Source organism: Astatotilapia calliptera, chromosome 20 (assembly GCF_964374335.1).
Source record: "Astatotilapia calliptera chromosome 20, fAstCal68.1, whole genome shotgun sequence".
In the NCBI taxonomy this organism is placed as follows: domain Eukaryota; kingdom Metazoa; phylum Chordata; class Actinopteri; order Cichliformes; family Cichlidae; genus Astatotilapia; species Astatotilapia calliptera.
Window position 1 is genome coordinate 22,307,108 of NC_137441.1, and position 20,352 is coordinate 22,327,459.

The window sequence follows — 20,352 nt, forward strand, 5'->3', positions numbered from 1 at the left end:
CCTTCTTTCCCCCAGTCAAGTCTGTCCCGTATTCAGTAAGTGAAAATAAAATAAACCAATAAAAGGTGAATCAAATGGACCATTACGGCAAGGCTGGGATGGTCAATTTGGTAAAGTAAATCTGTTGGGCATCTTTCTTTGCCTTTAGACAACAATTCTGATGGCAAAAGAGCCAAACGGGACAGGCAAAAAAAAAAAAAAAAAAAAGTTTATTCATGCGGGCCCATATGACAGAGAATATGCATGTTCTTTTTGTTTTCATATTATAATTTATATTTAATTGTGTTATGGTTTGCAGTGTTTTGTGTTGTTTTCACTTTAAATTTGTAAGAGGAGAAAGCTGAAAATTTAAATAGTTAAAAGTTGAAATGTGAATAGTTGATTTTTGTATTATATGATTTATTTATTACATTTTATGTGGAGTGAATAAATAAAAGTATATTTACGGTGGGCCCTAGAGACAAAGCACATACAAACTTCAAATCACGTACAAACTCTGAAGCACGTACAAACTCAAAACACGTACAAAAGACATGTCACGGTATGGCATGGCACACCGTGGAAGGAGTGGGGAAGGAGGACCCAGGCGCGGTGCTCTATGTACAAACAGTGTTTATTTACAGAGTGAAAACAACGTAACAATAAATCCCCGTGTTCTCCCAGACTCCCGTGTCGTGTCTCCCGTGAATAGGCCGTGTGCTCTCTGCTCCCGTGTCAGCACCCCCCGGTGCTCGCTGCTCTCCGTGCCTTCCATGCTCTTCCTGCGGGAAACAATAGCGCAGCTGTCAGGACACTCAGAAATGGCAGGCATACACTTTCTGACTAAACTTAGACAGGGTGACTAACGTGGAGTCTCATGCAATGATCCCGCGTCGGTGGGAGCTCCAAGACTCTCTTAAGTAGCTCCCCCGACGAGGCCTGATCAGCAGCAGGTGTGTGGCTTCGGGTGTGGCCAGTCCCCTTGCAGGACCACACCCTCCAGGCCTGACGCCGCCTATAAACAGGTGCTCAGCCACACACACACACATGTATACACAAGCACAGAGAAGGGAAGCAACACCAAAATACATATAATAATACTAATAATATAATTCATAACTGCTCAGGGATCCTGGGTCGCTCAGACCCAGGACCCTGACAAGACAACAGAAGTGCTCCAGGATGCTGGGCGCAGTGTTGAGCTTTTGCTATCTTGTGGCTACACAAGCCAGCAAGTACCAACGACCGGATTTGGTGTGTGGTAGTAACAGGTAAATGAACTTTTTTTTTTTTTTTAATTTATTATTTGAATATATATGAGTGCCTGTGTATAAATACACAAACAATACACACATGCTTTTAATTTAATTTAATGTAATTTAAGTGATCTAGTAGCTCTGCTTTGGAAGTTCAGTTCATGCTAGAAATGTGTTTTGGAGTTTGTACGTGTTTTGTCTCTAGGGGCCACCGCATATATTTATATATAAACATATATAAATAAAACCACTGTTTTTTTTACGTTAGTAATTCTTTTTGTGCGTAATTTTATATTATTGTTAATAATAAATTAATTAAAGCAACAAAACAACCTGAAGAGCCGGTTCGGAGCCGAAAGAGCCGGCTTTTTTTAGTGAGCCGATCCGAAAGAGCCAGATCTCTAAAAAGAGCCGGAAATCCCATCACTACTAGCCTAGGGACCCTTACTAGATACAGACACCCTGGTCAGGAGTCGATCCCGCAATCTGCACTTGGTGCAGTGACCCCCCCAAAGCTAGGGGAGTTGCTCCAGCAGATCCCAGGAACAACATCCAATATCTCTGGCCAGAAGAGTGCAGTCCTAAAAACAGCCTTTAGTAGAGGACCCGAGCTTGAAGGATAGACCACCGGCAGGGGCGAGAGGGGAATCGGATTATTAATAATGGACCAAAAATGCCAGCGTCAATTTTTTGATCCCAGTCCTGCTCATGAACATAGTTATCAATTGACAAGACTTATATAGAACTTGACCTCTAAACCCTAAGATTTTACCCTGTCAGAGATTTTTAGTTGATGCAACTATGGCATCAGTAAAACATCCTAAGTGACAGTTATCACATTCAAGATTTTTAGGAAACTTGACTGACCTTACCCTTGAGCTTACTGAAATGGAAATTGTGCAATATTTTTAGTAGCTGCTCCTATGGTATGAACTTCATAATCTTTGTCACCCTTTTCTTAAGCTATCATGTTCACAAACTTATGTGTCCGCCCACCTGGTAGGGTGATGACAACTCCCCACCAGCCTTTTACGGATGATGGATAAAAAATGTCAACATCAAAAAAGAGCAAAAAGAAAAAAAAAGAAGAAAAAAAAGTATTTGTCTTCTTTTTTTAATATAAATGACAAAAAAAACACAAATCAAGAATAATATAAAGGAATATTCAGTGCATACTTATTTCGTACAGATTAATCTGCATGTTTGTTAAAATTTTAAATGTTAGAGAGAAGTACTGATTAGTTAAGGAACTGATAAAGATATGGATATATTACAAATATGGGATTCTTGGAAGACATACAGTAATATTTAAAGCTTGACAAACACAGAAAACTTTATTTTGAAAAGTATATACTGGAGAGGTACTATTTAAAGCAGGCATTGCTGTAATTTTATATGCTGTCAGCAGCTCTTCAGGGGTGTGAAACACATAAAACCCCTTAAAGTTACTCCAATCCTAAACATAATGCTCGGTGTACACACTTAGCAGTTGCAGTTGATCATATGTGCATTAAAACTGAAATCATAATAGAGTGTAACAGGAGAATACCAAGTAGTGTGTGTGTAATGTACTACAGAATTCCACTGATGAAATTTGTATGTACAGCAATTTGATGGGCAGGGAAGGGGAGGAGGCATCTGGGCCTTAATATAGAAAGCTTAGTAAATGGATGGAGCGGAGGAACGGGGTAGACAGCAGGGCTAGTGTTGACAGAGTGGGTGAAGACAGGCTCCTAAGATATGGTTTCAGATTGACAAGCCTCCTCATGGTTAGAGCATTCACTCAAAAGCAGTTGTAGCGTTGACCTCAGCTGTATTTAAAGTCAAAAGCTTTTTTTTGCACAAAATTAATTGGGAACATTGGGGGGAGCAGATGTATATATTTACTGTAACCATTGTAATTGTTTTCATTGATTATATTATGAAATTAGTCAAGTACAAAAAAATATTTACTGCTTTATTCATGAAATTTGATACATTTAGATTTGTAATGTTTGTAATGTAACACGTTGCATTTAAGGTATAGTTTTAGATCAATTCATTAAAATAAAGTAACAAGTAATTCTCATAAAAAAAATAAGATTAAAAGATTAATAACTAGCACAATACTCATGCTGTCATTCCCTCTTGCTCCAACTTTTGAAACATGTGAACACTCTCCCTCATGTATGTTTGACTGCCAGCAACACTTTTAGGACCTATCTTCTCCTGATGATGTATAGAGAGTTGGTAAGTCTTTTGGTCATAGACTCGAGTGTTTTGGATGGTCATGAACATGAGAAAGTAGTCTGACATCTGTGACTAGTCACTAGATCTGTGACATCTGAATCTGGATCTCCCAGTCAGTTCTAAATACAGAAACAGATGAGACGGAATAACAAATGGGCTGTTTGTATGTGATGAAAGTTGTTTTCAAAGATGAAAGTCCACGTCCCCTGCAAAATAAAAGACAATGGACCAAGTCATGTACTGTGAATAACTATTGGTGCTGACTAAACTAATGCTGCCAAGAGCACTGGTTATTCACCTCTGAAGCTTTGAGCAAGTTTTCCCAAATCAACAGAACCATTCATACTGACTTTAATGATCCCTGTCTTGTGTGACACCATGGTTGACATTTGTGCAACATACTGTATGTTTCAGTGATATATCTTGATATCAATTGGTTTCCAATAGGCATTGGTTCTAAAAACCTAAATATATAGTACAATCATCTTTATGGTCTAACAGCTACAAAGTAATGGCATCTCTTTTGCCACTGCACTTTGTGTTCCATGACCATTTACAAAGACTTACTTTTAGATTATAATCCATTGCATGAAATATCAACCTGTTTGATGAGCAGGATAAAATTTAGACTATATACTGATATGTTTGTTTCTGTGGTGCAGCTTGTGATATGTTCTCCTATCAATAAAAGTTGAATGAAAATAGAATTTTCATTCAACGTAGAAATGAATGAAATAAAAATAGAATTTTCATTCAACGAATGAAAAAAACGAAATTCCAAAATTCATAACAAATTTGTAAAGAAAACCCCCCCAAAAAACCCAAAACTGTATACAGTAGTCCCTCGCTATAACACTGTTCACCTTTCGCAGCCTCGCTGTTTCGCAGATTTTTTTTTGTATGCAATTTTGCAGGCTTTTTTTTTTTTTTTTTAACAGCACATTGTATTCTATGTCCTGATTGGATGTAGAACACGTAGACCTTTGTCAATCAATCTCCTCTGTGCTTTCAGAATGCATTTAGCTTGTCAAATTTACATAAATCTTCGATTGCTAGCAGTGTGACTCTGAAGTGCTGTACTGTATGTTTGTAAGTTTTCTCCCCAACAAACACAACAATGTCGACGAAACAAACAAAAAGTTGAGATGCTAATGGAAGGTAGAAGTTACTGCATTTTTCGGATTATAAGGCGCATTAAGCAAAACAAAACAGTCAGATAAATCAAACTTTACTCAGCTTCTTCTACTTGCTTCCTCTACTTCCGTACCATTGAGTCATTAATGAATTCTTTCACAGCTGCTCTATTCCCATGTCCTGGACCTGAAAACAGGGTTTGATCTTTGGTTTCATTTTATAATACTTGACTTATTTTGCTACGTATCTTTGAGCCTGTTTAAATAAGAGAGAAAAGTGAAAATGTTCATGACTGTCTGAGAAAGGTGTATAAAGTGTGTAGTGAGGGGTTTTACAGCCTTAAAACATCTTTAAATTTTTTATTTTAGGAATGTAACTCTCACGATAAACGAGGGACCATTGTACATTAAAATAATTTTATTTTAATAAAGGCAGTTTCTCAGACCCTTCACAAAAGTTAGACAAAATTTAGTCTTACCCACTTTGACTTAAATGCCAGCATTTTAAAAGCTTCTGTTTGACTTTGACTGTTATTCCTGCTGCTCTGTGGTGATCTGAGTCTTTTCTAACTTTGCTACTTCTACAACAAAATCTCTCCAAAAATCTGACAAGTGACAGATGACAAATTGAGCTGTGATATCAGCACAGGTGGTTGATGGGAGAATGATATGATGATGGATAGACTTGGAGATCTCCCGCTGGGTTTATAGAAGTTATGTTCAGGATGCATATTTTATAACACCTCATGTTCCTGCCAAGGCAAGTATCAAACAATGGAATGAGGAGCAACAACCAATGGCGTCACTCTAGAGTCATGTTACAATGTGAACTCGTTCGCTCCCCTCGCCTTCCTACCTCTCCTTTTCAACCTTTTTCCATCTCATGAATTCAATACAGCACCCTCGCAATGCTGTTCTCTCAAGGCTTACAGCAGGTCCTGCACTGGTGTTAATTGAGATAATTGCGTGGTATGAGGCTGAGCCACCACTATGCTCGTCCAGTTATTCCTATCATGGGGTAACAGGGTGGCACAGGGATTCCATGGATATTTTACAGAGAGCAGAGTGTTGGAAATGTATCCCGGAACAGCACAGAGGCTGTAATCCCCTCAGGACTTACAAGTTGCTGGATACGGTGTGTTGTGTTTTGTCAACAACTACTGTTATAGTAGAGTTCTGTCTTATCTGGTGTGGTGGATCTCTAAGAATAGCCTGATGGTAGCTGATATGCTGTCAACTTGGCTGGCAAGAGTGTGGAAATACTCGGAGGGAGGTGGCAATTTAAGCAAAGGTCTTACTGGATGACTCTTTTACAAGATAACATGATAACAAATCCGAAACTGATACTGAAAATATGTAGAGAAAACCATCTGAAGTTGTTAAACATGACTGTCTTAGTTCAAGGTTGGCGTACTAACATGATTATTTTCGTTTATTCTGTGATTTTTTTTTGTTAGTTTATTTTACTCTGATCTAACACTAGAATGAGTAATTCCTTATGTCGAGCACAAAGCAGATGCTTTCAAAATGTACTTCAAAGTGTTCACATGAATCATCTCTCTTTTGTTACACATGAAATTGAACTTTGTTAATACTTCCTCAAAGGTTGAAAATTGATTGAAACTACCCACATTTTGGCTAATAGCCCATAACTGGTGGCTTTGCAACATAAATTTCATAGATCAGAGTCTCAACTCAACTTCTGGAGTTTTTAAGTGCACCGTAAAAAAAAAAACAACTAAAAAAACAGTAATATTCCGGCAGCTGGGGCGCCAAAATAATACCAGAAAATAACTTTCCCATGAAAATACGGTTATTTTCAGTAATGACAATACAATTTGTTGCCCTAATTTCACATGGGATTTTGCCTTTTTCAAAACTATAAAATACACAGTAAAATACTTTTATATTACAATTTTTTTTACAGTGTGTGTCTTAATAATCAAATTCACATTTGGTTATAAAAGATCAACAGTCCCATGATTTCTTATGATGATGAGTAATTTCTATCTGCTAATAAATGCTATGCGATCAAAACAACAAACAAGCGCTACATATTCTAAGGATCAATGTAAGTAAAAAGGTGAACTTTATGATGGGAATCTGCTGTGGAACTTTACAAGCATCTATAGCTCGAGTACATTTTTTTCCCAGCCCCAAAGAGGTGTGAGTAGCTACAGTGAATATTTATAGAAAGTGGCGTCTGGCTTATGTGCTCTGGTAATGAAGTGTAAAGAGCACTGACCTATGTCATGATGACATGTTGATGGCTAAGGAATTTACTGGGTTTCATTGAGAGGACACAGAGCTGTATCTCCTTTGTTAAATGCTGGAGAAAAACAGGCTACCTTCAGTCAAATATGTCAATATAAATTGGATTTTTGAATAACAAAACAACCTATGACTCCTCCAAGTTTTACATTTTCTCCCCAAATTGAATAGAAATAGAAATCCTGAAGTGGAAATGAGTCAAATGCTGCCATCTAGTGACCTTAGGCACATTACTAACATCTGCTAAAGTGAACTCTCAAATGCCTGCAGGCTCACTTGTATGAGTGTATGAAAAAGATGATCTTTCAGAAACATGCAGATGAACTTTTCACCTGTTTTTATAGACTTCAGTCAGCAGGGCTATTCTGGGTCTGTCTTATGTGCTGAACACGGAGACAAGAAACTGGATAGTTAACTTGACACTCAGTCAGGATTCCTCTCAGTCTGTGCACATTAACATCTCACCTTGTGAAACAGTTTGCCTGAATGGAACCTGAGAGCCGATGTCACTCCTGATTATTTTTGTTCCAGTTTAAGAAGCCAGATTGTGTAAATCCAAAGCATGGTGACAATTTACACTTATTTCAAGCTCAAGTTGATGTGAAAGTGTCATTCTAATACAATGCTTCATGTGTGTCAAGTTTCATTACATTACATTAAAAAAAGGAAAAAAGTTGAAAAAATGTTGTAACTGAATATAAAAAGTCCTGGACAGTTGTTTATGTAACTTTGTGTCTGATGTCTTTGTGGTTTTTACAAAATGCTCTGCAAGATTAGATTAAATTAGTTCAGTCATTTCCTCAAGAAACACTCTGAGCCACAAACCTCCATCAATGCAGCTCACTCTCTGCGCAGTATTCACTTTAGGGCAGAATGACAGAGGTTTACTTTGATTACACAAACATTATGTAGGAGTAGATAATAGGTACTGAATTGTACATGACTACATATGAATAACTTGAGATTAATATTTAATTAATTAATAATTAATTAATAATAATTAATTAATTAATATAGATTAATTAAAACCTTTTGTTCAAAGGTGCTGCTATGTTCAGAGCCACTAATCTCTCATTTTGATTGAATTGTTTTTTTTCATACATATGTTCAATATCCTTAAAGATTTTCATTATTTTTAAGTTTACACCACAGCAACATCTAGTCTGTCGTGTGATGACTCAGCAAAATCACGGCAAGAAACAATAACTGTGGTAAAAATAATAATAATAATATAAATCTAATCAAATTTAAAGAAAGCATAACACATTGACTTGGTTTTTTTAATCGGTTTTATTTTATACAGCTAAAATTCAGAAACAGTGCCCCCTACAGGACCAATGAGGATGTGGGTTAAACTTCAAAGGTGAAGTTTAAACCTCCTACTCTGCAATTAAAGTGATCATATGACCCACGCAGGACTCACCGGTCTAAACCCTGAACTGCAGACAAGCTAATTGATTATGTGGTTTGCTAAAAAGCACCACAGTATCTATAGTTTTACCGATATTGCACCAGAAGGTTTAAATACTGTTTGTTTTATTATAAAGAATCAACATGGCAGAAAGTAAAGAACGTATAGACAACTGTCGCTAAAAACGTGGAACATTTCACAAAAATAACACTGAAGTCTTTATGAAAAATGTATGAAATATATGCATAAAAAAGATTGAGCAAGATATAAGTTAAAGGCATTAGTGTACGCCAGGAGACTCATTTACAGATCGATCTCATAAAACTAAGATTGTTCTGCTGTGGGTTGTTACAAAGAGTCCAACATTTGTGTATGAATGTAGCTACTATGATGTCATTCATTTCTTTAGTACTTTTCACTCTGAAGCCTCAGTATTAGCGTTTTGAATGCTGCTGTGTTTTTAATAGAGCTAGAAATGACTTACGTGAATGAAAAAGTGACATGGTGAATTATTAGCTATGTAGCTTGGTCAGCAAGCTGCATGCATACAGTGCTTCCCATTACTTTTCCACTTTTCAATTTAATCACTCTTAGTTAGTTCCCAGGGTGGGTGTTTCACATGTTTCATGCTTCAGTTCAGTTTTTGTTGATCATTTGCTGTAGTTATTATTTTATTATTTTAGTTAACTAAAATGTTTTGTCCACAGCAAGTTTTAGTTTTTACTTTAGGTATTATTTAGTATTTAGTAGTCTCTGGCTTTTAAGAAGATGAGTCCAGCTTCAGGAGTCTGTCCTCCACTGTTTCCACTGGTCAGCTTCTTAGTGCTGATGTTGCTGATGTGGCTGTGCTCACCAGCATCCACCTGTGAAAGATGCTCTGTTTGCAGGGCCAGAACTCACGCTGCTAAATTGCTGCTCTGGGACTTTGTTTAATAATATGAAGAAAGGCCAGTAGAGCAGAGACACTAAAGTGACAGGGCCTGCTTCCCTGCCATTTGATTCCCTTATCACTGCTCCTGGTTTACACTGCACACTTTAATGTGAGACTAATCCAAAAATCAAAAAATGCATATGAATGCATTCATCACTTTAAACCCATTTTATGAGGTGTTTGTGCAGCACTTGTAAAAGCACATACAGCCCTCCAACAAACCTCAGTGCTCCTGTTTTTATGCTTACTGGGGTGGGGGTGAGTCAGGACTGTGGGATGCTGAGGGCAACATCACAGTGTCACCTCTGTTAACAGGCACAGACAGAGGTGAACCTGAGGAGTGACAGCTGCACACAACAAAACACAGAGTGCACTGTCACTTCTGCAGCATGTCAGGTCTCCAAATCCACCAGGGCTTAGTGTTTCAGCAGTGTGTGCAGCAGAGTGAGTGCACACTCTGCTGATGGTCATGTATGTGTGTGTGTTGTGTGTGCTAATATGTGTACTGAATGACACCAAAACAAGAAGAGGAATGTTTTGAAAGTGAAACACGACAGGGTTTGGCTTCAACAGAATGAGGAACCGTGAGGACTTACAGGAAACGGACCACCTCTTTAATGCATCTTCCCTATTTTTTTCTCTGTTGTTTTTAGCAGCAGGTTCACTTTTCATGTAACGACAGAAGGTTTTCACTGAAAGGTTGCACCCCTTTCAGGAAACTAACTCAGTACTGCCTTTTTTAGGTATAGTGAGTGTAAGCTGTAAGACATAAAGGCCTTTCTGAGCATTCGCACTGATGGTGTGAAAACACATGCATGTTCCGCATATTTTGTTAGCTGTGTTCCTTTCATTGACCATTTTAGGCTCTTTTTCTGTCGAATCAAACATTCGCACAGTGTCAAAGTGCCTATGTGTATTAAAAAGTGTTGTGCATTTGCAATCGGAAAATATCAAATTAATGTGTGCATATGAACGTATAGAGGAAAACTGTCTCGATTTGGCTATTTGGCTCCAATTTTAAAATGGATATATCTATGCATTGTTCCAAAGGCAGCATGTCGATCTATGGGATCTTCTTCAGGCATGAGTTATAGAGAGATGTTGTGCTAAAGAATCAAACAGTACTGTCCTGCTGGACAAAAGAAAGATTATTTTTCTTAATTGCATGCCTCAAGAAAGAATGGATAAAACTTTGTTTATTGACTTAACCTTGTTTATTCCAACCTATTTGCACTATCTAAATATAAATATGTACAGGTGGTTATGGCCTGTCTCATGTTGCTATTGTTGGAATTGTCTGTTGTCTAGTCTGTTGTGTATATTGAGAGCAAAGAAATAGTCAGAGCTCAGTTGCTTGTATGCGTACACATAGTTGGTTAGTGAAGTCAGTGAGTCTAATTCTCATATCAGCAGATGGCGCTCTTACATAAATAAAGATGCCACTGCTACCCCATGGCTTTCAGTGCTTCCCTGGGTGTTTACAATAATCTCATTTGCGCATTAAACATTTTCAAGCATGAATAATTGTCTGCAGAAGCCTCCCCTCTCTGTTGCACCTGTAAACCTTTTGCTCAAGCTCCGAAATGCCTTTTAATTTATTCTTGCAAGCAGCAATGCTACACTGGGCTGTGATCTCTATATATGGGCCTGTCAAAACTCTCCATGGTGGTGTGTGTGTGTGTGTGTGTGTGTGTGTGTGTGTGTGTGTGTGTGTGTGTGTGTGTGTGTGTGTGTGTGTGTGTGTGTGTGTGTGTGTGTGTGCGTGTGTGTGTGTCCCTGTATGCCTACATGGGGAGAATCCTGGAGCACAAATCAAAATAGCTTTATTTTAAAGTATTGCGGAAGAACAATTGAAAAAGACTAAAAAACATTATTATCTCTTAAATTTATCGATTAGTGTGGTTGCTGCTGTGTCTCGGTCTTGTGGCACCTTCTTTCCTTTTTTGGCTGGTTTCTAAGAACTCATTCAGTGCTGTCTGACCACAGCTTCCCTCCAAAAATGTACGACTATTTGAAATGACAAAGCCTCAGTATGTGTTTCTGGTTCCTGAAATGGGTCATTTTTGCATATATTTGTCATCACATATTGGTGATAAAAATAAATCCAACATATTTGAATTAAAGTTAGTTTTTTCCTCATTTTATCTGCTTGTTATTGCATTAGACATATTGAGACTAGAGAGATATTTGAATATGCAATGCAATGATAACGTTGTGCACCTACATTTAGGACCATGCACACTGCAGCCTGCAAAGCCTGGTTGGTTCTGTCAGCATGGGGCTTACAGGAGAGGATTTAAAAAAGGTAGAAAACTGATAAGATGGCGCTGAAGCTTGTGGCTGTTTTTTTAAGATTCTCACAGTGTTGATGACGTGGCTAATAATAGCACAGATCAGGAAGGATCATGCTCTGATTATGGATGATTATTTTTATGCCACATCTTACTTAAAAGGGTCATCCCTTTAAATGCATTACAGTTTTATTTACCTCACTGAGTATGAATACATACCTGCATATGTCTGTGTGTGTGTCCTCTGTGCCTGCATTTTGGGCTGTAAAGTACTGCAGTTCAAACACAGAGAGCTGGCCCCAGCGACAGAAAAAGGCCAAAAACGGTTAAACTGGGTTGCTCCCCTTGGATGCCAGGCTGCAGCACGTTTCCACGGTAACAGAGGAGTTTGGCTGGCAGCCAGGCCCTGCAGTGTAGAGTCCCACTGCATCGAAGCCAACCTAAATATACACCCATTTCTCTCACAACACTCTCCATTATGCAAGCAGACTCACTTGACTGCAGAAATGGATACTCAATTGTACATGAATTTAGCGTTTAGGCATGCGCACATTTAGGCCTGTAAATGATATAGCAGATGCACACATGTATACAACTTGTGCTGGCAGATACTTGAAATGGTGGGAGCAACAGGTAATGCATTCAAATTGTGTCAGTTCAGAGAAACTATTCAAGAAGAAACTGAATTAGGAAATTTTCATGGCAGACACCAAATTTGCTCTTTCATGTGAGACAATAGCAAACAAATGAGAAAAAGAAGGGGAGTAAGGTGTAAATCTAACATGTTCTCATACAAAGGATGATGTTTTTAATGGCAATCGTGTCACGTTTTCAGTTACAAACAGGTTGTACTTATTGTCCTCTTAGCGATAACGATCCACTTTTAGAGGCCTTCCAAAAAAATCCATTTTATTTGTTGTTATTTTCCATAGCAAATGTAATCATGAACTATATCATCTAACAATTACTAAACAATTTCAATGTGTTCATAGATGACTTGGCATGTGGTGTGTCACATCCAGCACCATGCACATGCCAATATTCCACCAACAGCATCAACATTATTTTGCAGGATCTGCTTCACAACATTGCAGACGTGGTGCCAAAACCTTTGTGACCAATTTAAAGAAATAAAAGTCAGAAATGGTAATCAGTCATGACACGACTTAGTCACAGCAGATGGCTGCCCCTTCCTGAGCCTGGTTCTGCTGGTAGTTTCTTGTTGTTAAACGGAGTTCTTCCTTCTCACTGTCGCTAAGTACTTTGACTGCTTGTTTATTTGTTTTTTCTATATTACTGTAGGGTTTTTACCTTAAAAATAGAAAGCACTTTGAGGCCACTGCTTTCGTGATTTGGCACTATATAAATAAAATGTTGTAATGTTGACCAATGAGCAGAAAGCTGTGACAAGCTGTGATAAGTAATCTTTGCTGATGTTGGTACTTTTGTTAGCAAAATAACATTGAAAAATACACCCAAAAAGACATGAACAGGGGAAAGCCAATCTCCTGCTGCTATCTCTAGGACTGCTATCACATCATATATATATCAAATATGTTGAAATCAGATTAGTTATCCCATGGTGGACATTAGTAAAAATGCAGGTTTACACATTGACTTAGCTCTTTTGCCTGCCATCATGCCACATTTCTGTACTGTTATCCTAAGTTTTTTCTTTGAAGCTTATTAGTAAAATTGTTCCAAGTAATTCTAGTGATTCTGGACTTGGTAAACCTGTCAAATAATACTTGGCCAACCCTGACTGCCATATAAGGATATCAGCTTCACTTTGTTTGCAGCCAAGATCCATTTCCAACGACACAAAAAGAAGACTTTCATGTTCTTTGAAATCAGGTAATGAAAGCGTAACAAATTTCAAAGTCCTTTTCAAAGACCTGACAAAATAAGAAAAATACACCTAAGTTGTGGAGGAATATTATGATATGACATTAACAATTTTATTAAAGCAAATAATAAATAGAGCACATGGCCCTTGCTCGAGGGCCATGTGCTCTATCTTGCTAGAGTCTTGGGTGATATTTAGAGGAGCGTGGGAGTAAAATGTTTACATCAAAAAAATCAATGTTTCACCATATAAAATATGTAACCATTTGCAGTATGACTATATTTTCACATTTTCTCTGGTGTCATATACAGTAGTATAAGTTTGTATTTATTAATAAACAATCAATCAACTCTTAATATTGTCTTAAAGTTATGGATCACAAAGCCACATAAAGTCATTTTCTCCATTTTACAAGAAATGCTAGCCCAATAGCTACTGTAAAACCACCTGAAAACCAAGGTGCTTTTTTTCTGTTAATAGTTGTCAGAGAGAAAAACACCCTGCTGTTGTGGTGGCTTTTCAGATATCCATCTTTTCAGTCAGATGCTTTGTCTGTCTAAGCTTCTTGAAGTCAACCTCCTGCGGTCATCCTTTCTGTGGATGAGGGGAAGAGCAACAAAAATGGTTGGGTAAGGGGAAAACAGGAGAAGAAACTGTGACAAAGAGGACCACATGGTCAAGCCCACATGCACAGTGAGGCTCCCAGTTTCAACATCAACAATAAGCACATGGTGGTGTCCACAGAGAACTGTTGTCCCAGAGGCGCTTCAGCTCAGGAGCTAGCACGTGGATTTCTTTTTTTTTTCAGTGTGAGCAAATATTGCTAAAAGGTATAGCAGGAGCATGTTTAGAATCCATAAGGAATGATAATTATTTCCTAACAGTTTTTCTTTGAAGGCCTACTCAAATAACCAAACAAAGTGAATAAATTTGACTTCATTTTCTCCTTTTGAGATGTTGAAGTTCCAAATATCAGAGTAACTGAACTGCACTATTAAACATTTTTATTAAATGAATATTTTCCTCAAAAGAATAAACTTCTCCAAACTAGCATTTGCAGGCAGTAAATGGAAAAATTCATATGAACGTGTTAGCAAACAACAGACATGCTTGTTATCATTTAGTTACTACAGCTGTTTTAGTTGAATTCATGAAAATATACAAATTGTTCACTGAAATTTGATGCTCTTTCCAAATGCATGTATGTTAGTGATGACTGTTTTGTAAGATGGACCGATTTGATTTAGCATAGCATACAGTGTTTTCTGTTAGCTTTAGTGAAGGATTATTGTGACATATCAAATTCAACTGATTTGGAGCAGCAAAATAATCTAAAACAATTCCTTACCTGTAAAATTATCATTTCCTGGTGCTTGGTTTTGTCTTTAACTGCTTAGAATTGTACAATATGGAGGGATTAAACCTGTATTATACAAAATGGTATGTGTTCTACATCCATATATACACAGACTGCTATATTTCTGGTTAGTTATAGTGTAGCTTGTAAGAGGTAGTTTACCAAGTAAGTTTGGTTGTGGTGCCTAGTCCTTCCACGCCAGCTGGGTGCTAGAGTCGATTTAAAGTTGTTGCAACTTGAAAACGTTCAGAAAATTTTCATGGGTTATCCACACTCATACAGTATTCCTGCCTAATATTGTGTTGGTCCCCCTTTTGCTGGCAAAACAGTCCTGAGCCATTGAGGCATAGACTCTATTAGACCCCTGCAGGTGTGCTGTGGTATCTGGCAGCAAGATCTTTAGCAACAGATCCTTTAATCCTGTAAGCTGCGAGGTGGGGCCTTCATGGATTAGACTTGTTTATCCAGCACATCCCAAAGATGCTCAATTGGATTGAGATCTGGGGAATTTGAATTCAACACCTCATACTCATTGTTGTGCTCCTCAAACCATTTCTGAATCATTTTTGCTTTGTGGCAGGACCCTGCTGAAAGGTGCCACAGGTTCTGAATTATGTAGGTGATATGTGCCAAACTAACACATACATGTACAGAAGGACCCAAGGTTTTCTGGCACAGCATTGCCCAAAGTATCACATTGGGTCTGTCAAATTGCCTTCTTCCCATAGAGCATCCTGGTAAGTGTTCCCCTGGTATGTGACACAAATGCACCTGACCATCCGTGTGATGTTAAAGAGAACATGATTCATTAGACCGTGCCACCTTCTTCCATGGCTTCATTGTCCATCTCGAATACTCACCTATTGCTGGTGCTTTTGGTGATGAACACCACACTGTGTATTCTGACACTTTCTATCAGAATCAACATTAAATTGTTTGGCAATTTAAGCTACAGTAGCTTGTCTGTTGGATCAGACCGCATGGGCCAGCCTTCGCTTCCAACGTGCATCAGTGGTAGTCTGGAACTGGTCACCTATGACCCTGTCGCTGGTTCACCACTGTTCCTTTCTTGGACTGGGAACAGCCCACCAGAGCTGCAGTTTTTGGAGATGCTGCAATTTGGCGCTTGTTAAACTTGCTGAATTCCTTACACCTGTCCATTTTTCCCTGATTCTAACGGAACAACTTTGAGGACAAAATGTCCACTTTCTCCCCAAAACATCACACTCACCAACACATGTCATAATAAAGAGATAATCAGTGTAATTCATTTCACCTGTCAGTAGTCATAATGTTATGCCTGATTGGTGTACCCCAAAAAGAAGGACAGATTACATTATGTTGGTCTTGGCCTTGAAGGACTACATTGGATTTAGAGTAGATGCTACACTAGCACAGTTGAAATGCAAAAGACTGCAGCCCAAGCTCTCCCATCCTTTAATTTTTCACATATTTTACCTTTGATTTTCCTAGCCTTGATGCATTTAAAATGAGAGAACAATGTGACCCACGTTCTCCGCTTCTCCCTCGTCTTCACTCATGCCTTCATCTCCCCTTGTCTTTGCTTTTGTTTCATGGATCTGTCAAGTCGAAGCCATGGAATGTGCCTTGGCAGCTTTGTCCCACCTCCTCCCCTGGAATTCCTAAGCCGGGTCACTGTGGGTGGGACTGAATGAGTGAGGGTCACAGGCAAGGAAATGAACTAGGAAGTCTTTGCTTGGGCCCTTTTCTGACACCTAAGGATTAATTTCAGCGAGGAAATACTGTCCTTCAGTGATACTTTTAGAACCGAGCTACTTTTAAACCCAGCTAGGCAACGCCACAGGATGCTATGCTTTAGAATACTTACTGGTGTAATTGGATACTTTGAAAGTAGAACAGGATGGAAACCCTAAAATGAATGCGTTGCAGTGTTTTTACCGTACTGGCCTAATTTTGAGGCCTTTCATGTTCCATCAATTTAAAAAAGTTGCAATTTTATATATCTTTGAAGCAAAATTTATAAGCATGCTGATATTATACAATATATAAAATATTCACAGGGACTATATCCATTAGTTTTGCCTCCAATTTGGCATTTTACTGTCATCTTGCTTTTTTAAACAAGACCTGGGTTGGATTTGAGAATTTGAGGACACTACACATTCCTATAGTAGTGGACTGTTGATAACAAGCTAACCATCCTCTAGATGATAACCGGCTTTTTTGTCCATTTTACTTTCAATGGGAATATAATTTTCACACTAATAAGCATATTTTAAAAAAAAAAAGACTTCAAAATAGAAATTCAGATCATAAGCACAACTCTTCAGATCTTTACTCAGGTCATAAATCAACTCAAAAGTAGCATTATTTGTTTATTTATTTTAACAAGAGGATTCACTCCCTTAAAGAATTCAAGTTACAATTAGCTGATAGCTATTTCCTTTTTTCATATACGCTCTATTGCTGACATTAAATGCTAGTTTTAGTGTTGCTTAAATTTGGTAATGTTCAAGTTTCTTTTTGTAGCCCTTTATTTTAAAAAGAGCCACTGTGAAACCTTTCCGCACTGACAAACCTTCCCCAAAAACAAAACAATCTGAATATATTTTATTTGGGATTAGCGTGTGTATAGCCTTTGCTAGTGACATAGCTAAACATTCTAAATTGCATTTAAAGAAACATGCATGCACTGTGTAATATCCAGTAGTACACATTACCTTCCCTCAAATTTTTAAAAAATTAATTAATTTTTTTCTTTGTTTTTTTTAGCACCATGTGGACACCCATATAGTCCTTCTGACCCTTCTATAGAATTGTAAGAAAGGGCATGTTTTGTCGCACATTTAACATAACTTTAGGTTATTAACCCTAATAAGACTCATTTATTTACAGATGATAGAATTTCCATATGAATGACATTTTGCTTCATTTGGTGGTCATATTACTTTCTGATTTAATGTGGGAAGACATAACCATTTATTAACTAAGGTGGGAGTTGAATATATATGCACATACACACACATAGCAGGGAGTGGGCATTGGGTTCAGCGGCTGGCTCAGTGAAAAGGATTTGTGTGTGGCGTTCGCAGCGATTCTTAGGCCTTTCTCCTCCGGAGCCTTTGTGTCTCATCCAAGGACAGCAAGTTCACAGAGGCACAAAGAGAGTGGAAAAAGGAGGGAAAGTGAGGGCGGACAGTTTTTTTTTTCACCCTTTCTCCTCAACTCTTCTTTCTTTTCTTGACTTCAAAGGCTACTCTACAGCACTTGAATGGCCGTCATGATTCACTTTCAGGCAATTTGGAAAAAGCCTGGTCTTTTCTGTCACACATACTTAGCTTTGCAAGACATGATGAGAAGATTAAAAGAAGATGCAGACTGAGATGCAACACTCGTGAAATTCCTGCAACGAACTTAATGGAACAGTGTGATAAAGTGTGTGCAGAGTAGCAGCTCATTTTAGGCGAGAAATCACAGACAACTTTTAAATCATGTTATTTATGGAGATACAGATCATTTTTGCTTTAAAATAATTGTTCCTACCTTGCTGAGATCTAGTTACACTGAGAATAAATAACTGCTTCCCACTGTGGGAAAAAAAACTTCACCAGAATCCAGAGACCATCTGCTAATGCTCCATTTAGCTTTCCAAGAAAGCAGGCCATCTTGGAATAGAAACATCAAGAGGATGTGTTTGCATTTTTTCCTGACTGAGTGGTGTTTCATATCGAATATGATCCCATTAGGGGGTTAGTGCAAGCCAGTTTGATAGCTTCACATACACATTAATGCATATACTCTCACATGAATGTGCACACTTTGCAACACTAATGCTGCACGCACATTTGTGCATGGACCAAAACACATGCACCTACATAGACGTTTCAGAGGGCTTGTGTGCATGAGCACCATCGCCACTACGATGTTTGGGGGCCGCTTTGTCCGAAACTCGTTACTAATAAGTGGTTGTGGGATGGAAGGCATTTCCTCTTTGGCTTTTTGTCTGCACAGTGCTCCATTAAGGCCCTCATCAATCATTGGATCAAACCCTTTTCTGTCGGTGATGGTTGGCGTTGGATCTAAAGCACCTCTCTCTTCCTGAAGCTGTAAAGATTGAGAGACCATTTTGTTAATGGCCTTTTGAAGGATGCACTGAGTGCCAGAATTTCAGCCTTGTATACATTTATTTCATGCACTTCAAAGGGTTAATGTAGCAATGTTGTTTTGCTCCTTATTTTCAAGCACTAGATTGTGTTGCTAAACTTTCTTACCTTTTTGTATCTGTTGGATGTTTAATTCTTACTGCACTTGATTCCTGTTAAGAAGCCAAATATCGGTGTATCAACAACTGGGTATTAAAATTCAAAGACAGCATTAACTCATTTAAAAGAAACAGTCACTTGGTGCATACGCAAAAAAATGTTCACTGTAGAAGTGTACCAGCGATCTTCTGAAGATAACCATTTAAGATTAGCTGGTTCAGGTGACCCTGTACCAGCTTCAGCTCAGGTGTCCTGCACCAACTGGATAAATCCCCGTGGCCCTTTTAGCTGATGTGTAATGACATACCACAGCTATAAATTGCATTAATTCCTACAGTTTGGTAATAAATAAATAAATAAATAAATAAAATAAATAAAACACCACACCACTAATAACTTAATGCAATGTAAGCTGAGTTTAATTATTCAGCTGATAGTAGTTTTGTGCTTTTGCAGCAATCGTGGTAACCAGCGTGACTGAGGAGGACACTGAGTGGATGGGCCTGTGCAGGTCACACTTTGGGAAGTACCCCTCATGAATCTTTGAAACTAAAAAGAGGTCATTCACCAGCTTGTGCAGCTAGTTATAAAGCATGACCTTACTGAAACATACGGTAATGTGTTGAGGTTAGTGTGAGCTCACAGTCAGCTGTCCTTATGTGTGATGAGTTCACTGATCCACTTCTGCACCCAGAGAAAATGTGCCCCCTCTTTATCTCCTGCTTTGCCTCTGCAATCTAAGATAGATATTTTAGCAATTTAATAAGTCTCTATGACCGTACTGCGTGTGTGTGGTTGTAATATAAAAAGAATAAAATGAAATGTAAACTGACTGTCTTTCTACCATTCCTCTGCATCTGTCAGTTTCACTCCCTCTCCCTCATAGCCAGCCCTGCTTTGAATCACAAGATTCCCGCCACTTCACTACAATCTTGTTTCACGCTAACTGAATCTCAATGACAACGGACGGGGTGTGTGGGCAGACTTGGAGGAAGAGGAAAAGGGGGGTGAGGTCAGATTTGGGAATGGGAGGAGAAGTTGCTTCTTGAGAATAGATAATATATATAAGTATGCCAGGATGGCATGTTCTGGATGTTGGAAGCACGAGTGAAGATTGAAGTAGATGTTTTATTTATATGTGAACCCTGGAATGAAGCGCTTCCCTGTCAGTCAAATCTCTTAGTGTGGAAAAAAAAGCCATCATGTGTGTGAATATTGACGAGGTGTCTTACCAAAATGTTCTCAAGCATGTCAGTGGATTGCATACAGCTCAACCTCATTCCCACAGGATAGTTAAATGCTGCAGGTGGAAAAGGAATCAATTGTGAGTTATTCTGTGTGAAACCTAATGTATTTCAGAAAAGTACCAACATGATGGTTTTACACCTGACTGCACCAGATGAA